Here is a 6,113-nt window from a genome sequence, read left to right on the forward strand (position 1 = left end):
CCAAATCACGGAGAGGTTAAAATGGTGTCCATGAGCATTGCCTCCTTTTCTCTATTTGAAGGTATTAACTATTTAAAAAGTAGATGTTTCCCTGGCTGGTTTTTCTCAGTGGTTAGAGTATCATCCGGTAGTCCAAAGGGTCATAGGTTTGATTCCAGGTAAGGGCATGTACCTTGGTTGCAGGTTCCCTAACCCCAGTAGGGAGGCAACAAATCGGTGTGTCTTTCTCATGTCCATGTTTCTTTCTCTCTCTCTCCCCCTGCTCCCTCCCTTCCACTCTCTCTCAAGAAATCAATGGAAAGAATATCTTTGGGTGAGGATTAAAAAAATATTAAAGTAAAATAAAAAGTAGATGTTCTCTGAGCTAAAGTCAGAGGACACAAACTTATTCATCATTTTTTGGCGATAAAATAATTTTGTTTATAGACTCTGGGGTGTAGGTAAGTCCTGCTAGTCAATACAGTACACTCATTCTAATGAAGCCATCCATCATTTAAGCACTAACCAGGAGGCAGACTTGGGATTAAGTGCTTTGCATGGGCAGTTTTGTTTTATCCCATGACTGCTCCATGCAGTGGACATTAATAACACCCCTTTCATAAAAGATGAACTCGAGGCCCAGAGAGGTTAAAAGTAATTGACCAAAGCCACACAGCTTATAAGTGGAAAGTTGGGATTCAAACCAGGAGATTCTGACTCTGAAGTCCCTGTTCTCCTGACACAACCCCAGTGAGGCTGGAGTGGTGGAATTGGATGCAGGATGAGAACCATGACCCCTGCTGGCAGGTCCAGAGTCAGGCTCCAGAGCAAACATCCCCATGACAGAAGCTAGAAGGGCGAAGGCACTGTGGCCCTTAGCCAGACCTGGGCTTTCCTGAACTCCCTGCCCTGCCCACCAAGGCCTTCTGACCTAGGCTTGTGCACATTTCCCTGGGTGGGGTCTGTCCTGACAGCTGTGTCTGCAGTGGTGGGAGCACACGGGGCCTCTGCTCCAGGGGCCAGCGCTGGGGGAATTGTGATACAGACTTGGCTGGGAGCAGGTCCAGCGTGACTGTCACAGGGAAATGCCCTCCATGTGCTGGCACTTGTAGTTCCTCTCTTAATACCCACAAGTGCTCTTGAGGGTAAATGTAATCCTTATTCCTGTTTTACAGCTGAAGAGGGGTCGGAGAGGGTAAAATAACTCACCCAGGTTCATTCTGTTGGTCAGAGTTGAATTCACTTACCTAGGACAGGACAGGGAAACTTTGGGAACTGGGAGAATCAGAAAAGCTCTGGAAAAAAAAAAAAAAAAAAGGAAAGCTCTGGAATGTTCCATCTGTTGGAAGGACAAGGAGTGTGGGACATGGGAGCTTATATGTGTTTGTGAGTGTGCAGTGGTGTAGATGGGCGGGGAAGGCATGGAAACATCCAAACTCCATTCTTCCATTTGCTCAGGTCCCAGGCAGTCAACAGTTGTTGCTAATACTTTCCTGAAAATATATTTTTAATCACCCTTTATCACCTCCACTGCTGTGGTCAAGCCACCATCAAAATTCCCTAGGATGACTGCAGTCTCCTGATTTGTCTCCTTGCACCTGCTCTCATCCTCTTTAACGGACAGTTACAGCTTCCAGTTTGAAGTCAGTTTGGCATTCCTCTGCCAAACTCTCCAGAATTTCTTCCACATGAATTATCTCCTGTCCCTGCTCCTTACCTGCCTGACATCATCTTCTACTACTCTCCTTTGTGCCTCCCCCTCCCCTGGTTCCTGCCTCAGAGCCTTTGCACTTACTGTTCTCTATACCTAAAATACTATCCACCTGGTTGTTTCTTAACTTCTTCACATCTTTACTCAAAAGTTAGTACTCAGAACATGTTAGTACTCAGAACATGGTCTGCACACCACTATGTTACTCAGAATGGCCAGGGACTGTCTAACTTGGCTCCAAGTTTTTCCAGGCTGGGCACTAGTAGTGATCCAAGGGAAGGTGTGCAGGGATCTCCCTGTTATCCTGACTTTCTTCTTAAAGGGCTTTCAGTTCCTACTTTTTCTGTGGTTTCCTAAACTTGACCTAGATTTAACATTGACGTTAACAAAGGTATGTTGATACCTTTTAAAGAAAGGCCTGGGGAACTAATGTTCATTTTCTGATGTCCACTTGCCAGTGGGGAGCAGACCTACCTGCAGTCAGACATCCTTAGCACTGCTGAGGAGGCGGGAGAAGCTCCCACCACCACCGCTGTACTGGCGGCTGTCAGCCTGGCTTGTGGCTGAGCAGAGCTCCCCCTGTGGGAGCACACTGACCACCAGGGGGCAGCTCCTGCATTGAGCGTCTGCCCCCTGGTGGTCAGTGTGTGTCATAGTGACCAGTGATTCCCAGTCACTCTGCTGTTAGGGTCAATTTGCATATTACCCTTTTATTATATAGGATAGAGGCCTGGTGCATGGGTGGGGGCCGGCTGGTTTGCCTTGAAAGGTGTCCCGGATCAGGGTGGGGGTCTCGCTGGGGTGCCTGACCAGCCTGGGTGAGGGGCTGAGGGCCATTTTCAGACTGGCCACACTCCCTTCAGGGTGGGGGTCCCCGCTGGGGTGCCTGGCCAGCCTGGGGGAGGGGCTGATGGCTGTTTGCAGGCTAGCCAGCCCCCCAGCGGGGACTCTTACCCCATGAGGGTGTGGCCAGCCTGGGTGAGGGGCTGATGGCTGTTTGCAGGCTGGCCACATCCCCTTCAGGGTGGGGGTTCCCACTGGGGTGCCTGGCCAGCCTGGTGAGGGGCTGATGGCTGTTTGCAGGCTGGACACAGCCCCCAGCCACCCAAGCTCCCAGTGGAGGCTGGCTGGAAGCAGGTATCTGGGATTTATTTAGCTTCTATAATTGAAACTTTGTTGCTTTTTGTGGAGGCCACAGTCAGCCAGAGCAGGTGGGAAGCTTGGCTTCCTTTATCGCCAGGGCAACCACGCCTCCTGCTTGCTCCACCTCCGTGGCTGCTGGCCGCCATCTTGGTTGGGTTAATTTGCATATAGTTGCTCTGATTGGCTGGTGGGCATGGCTTGGGCATAGCAAAGGCACAGTCAATTAGCATCTTTGTCTTTTATTAGTGTAGATTTGTATCTACACAAAGTCTTTGTGTAGATATACCAGAGAAGAAATTCCTTGCAGTAGAGTTTGCTGCCAGTTGACTGTCCTAGAAAGCCATGGATTTAGGGCAGCTCTAGGGATTTCTACTGTATGTGTGAACTGAATGGAGGAATTTCTTAAAAAGATTTATTTGGTGTGGATTGATATTGTAATGGAAGGCATAATTTGGGGTCCTTTTTTCATCACCCCACTTTAATAACACTTTCTCACTTGTCAAGTGTGTAAAAGGAAGAATGGTCCATGTTGAAGGATAAGGAGAGCAAAGACCCAGGAGCTAAGAATGAATATCATAGAAGATGGTGGGTGTGGGAAACCCTCCACATTTCTCCCCTCCCGTCCTTCATTTTGTATTGAGGCAGCAGATCATTGTGATCAGACCCTACAGGTGGTGTCAGCTTAGGGAGTCCCACAAGAAGCCCTCCTGTAGGCCCAGGAACAGTGACATCACTGTGTAAGATGTAACTCCCAATGCTATACCTGGTATGAACTAACAGGAGAAAGCCAAGGATTCTCTCAGAAACCAGATGCTGTAGGCATCAGAGCAGGAACTGTCTTCTTCTCTGGTGGGGCTTCCCTGTTCCTAGCACAGGTGCTGCTGCCCTGCCCATCCCATTGGGTGTCATCTGAGAGCTACCAGAAAGACGCTGGAGAGTCTGGAAATCCAGAAGGCCATGGGTGGGGCAGGAAGGACTCCTAATCAGGCTGGACTGTGGCCACATAGTGAATGGGATAAATTCCTCGGATGCCAGCCCAGGGGGAGGGTTCCTGGTATTTGAAAAGTAATATTGCCCCAGATTATGAGCTATACAGGACTTGTAGTTAGACAGACCTGAGGTGAATTCTGGCTCCAACTCTATTGTCTGTGTGATTTTGGACAGGTCTCTCTGATGTAAAATGTGCACAATAAGGTCTAACAAGGCAGAGTCATTGTTAGTCAGATAACAGAGGGTTAATGAGATAATGCACACAAAGTGCCTGGCATACAGGTGCTCTTTAAGCCCTATCAGAGCCTTATTTTCTTTTCTGTCAGAATAACATTCAGAAGCTGAAATGGTGTTTAATGGTGCTGTTGGGAAAGCAAAAGCACAAAGAGGAATCTGGGAACCTGCACATGGCTCTGCTGCAGCTGGCTCCATGGCTTGGGCAAGGCTACTCTGCCTCTCACTGCGGTCTCCTTGAAGGTAAATGGAGGGGCTTGAACATCAGAGACCCCTGGCACTGGCCTTAGCTCCCATATCATGTAATTCGTGACTCAGAATGGAGGTCATTTGGAATTGAATCCCATTGAAGAGAGGGCACAGGGGGCAAGGGCCCATCAGACTTCACGAAGGTTTTCTCCAGAGCTGGTGGGCTTTGTGTGTAATCACCTGTGCTCTTTGAGAAGCTATGCTAATTTTCTGACCGTCATTCTCACTCTCACAGAGGACTTGACTTCAAACTGGCCCATGAAACACAGGGACATCCTTCACACAATGGCAGACAGGGTGGTGATTCCTGGACCTGTCCACACTCCAGGGTCACCTAAGAACTTGCTAAAAGTACAGATTCTCAGAGCCCCCACCCCCTCCTGCTTATTGATTCAGAATTTCTGTGGGCAAGCTCAGGAGTCTGCATTGTATCAGTCTCCCCAGGGGACACTGGCAGCTATATAAGGACTTGCATTTGGGACCCACTGGAGCAGGCAATTGTCTGTAGTCTAGGGTCTGAGGTGAATAGGACACACCCTCCCAAATGACTCAGCAGCGAGATGGAAGTCACCCTGAAGTGTTCATCTTTGACTGAAAATGTCCCTACTTGACATACCCTGGCCTGACAGATGGGAGAGCCCTGTGACCAGGCATCATGCATTTGCTTTTCAAGGTGCATTGCCAGAGCCTGCTAGGGAGCTGCTCCTTGCGGGACAACAACACCCACTAGGGCCCAAGGACAAGTAGAAAGGCAGGAAGGGGCTGTACCAGTTCACGAGGGCTGCCATGTCAAAGCACTTAAACAACACAAATCCATTTCCTTGCAGTTCTGGAGTTTGGAAGTCTGAGATCAAGGTGTCAGAGGGTTGGTTTCTTCTAAGGCCTCTCCCGTTGGCTTCTAGATGACTTCCTTCTTTCAAAGTTGCCACATGGTCCTCTCTGTGCCTCAATCTCCTCTTCGTATAAGGACACCAGCCATATTGGGCTAGGGCTCACCCTAATGACCTTATTTTAACTTGATTACCTCTTTTAAAGGTTCCTATCTCCAAATTCAGCCACATTCTGAGGTACTGGGGTTAGGACTTCAACACACTTTAACTGGGCAGCATGGGGAGGCACAATTCAGCCCATAGCAGGAGCACACAGGGGCAGCACGGAGAAGAGAGGGGGGAGGTGGGGCAACACCACACTCCCTTCCTCTGTTTCCAGGCTTGACCGGGCTGACTATGCACCAGCCTCTCAGGGTTCGTCAGCTCCACGTGTTCCTTAGAAGGGAGCACTGGACCTTCCAAAACCCTCGCCTGGTGTTTAGTCCATTTATTCTTCACAACCGTTAGGGCACATTTATTATTATTTTGCAGAAAAATAGAAGTTCAGAGAAGTTCAAGGGTATATCCAAGAACACCATGATAGGCACCCATATTTTCTGGCTCCCAGAATAATACTCTTTCTATGGGCACACTGGGCACCTGCTCTGTATACTATGTCCTTTCCCTTGGCTTCAAGGGACTTGGGTGCAATGCCTGAAGAGGACTGAGAGCTGTCAAGGGCTGATGCAGAGAGAGATTCCATTTGTTTCTTTTTTGCTTTGATCACCTCTTACATTCTATTCTCTAATGGAACTCCTGAGAGAATAAAATCCATTCTGCCTATATGGCTAAGTGTTTTTCCTTTTTTGCCCATTTAAAGCATGAAGCTTGCCTAATTCATAAAAAATGCAGGTTCCATTTACTTTGGTGTGGATGCTGAGGGGGCTAAAGAGCCAAGGAGACCAGGGTAGCTCATGTGAGGCTGGCCCTGGGAGCAG

The sequence above is a fragment of the Myotis myotis genome, unplaced genomic scaffold, assembly GCF_014108235.1.
Source record: "Myotis myotis isolate mMyoMyo1 unplaced genomic scaffold, mMyoMyo1.p scaffold_m19_p_1, whole genome shotgun sequence".
In the NCBI taxonomy this organism is placed as follows: domain Eukaryota; kingdom Metazoa; phylum Chordata; class Mammalia; order Chiroptera; family Vespertilionidae; genus Myotis; species Myotis myotis.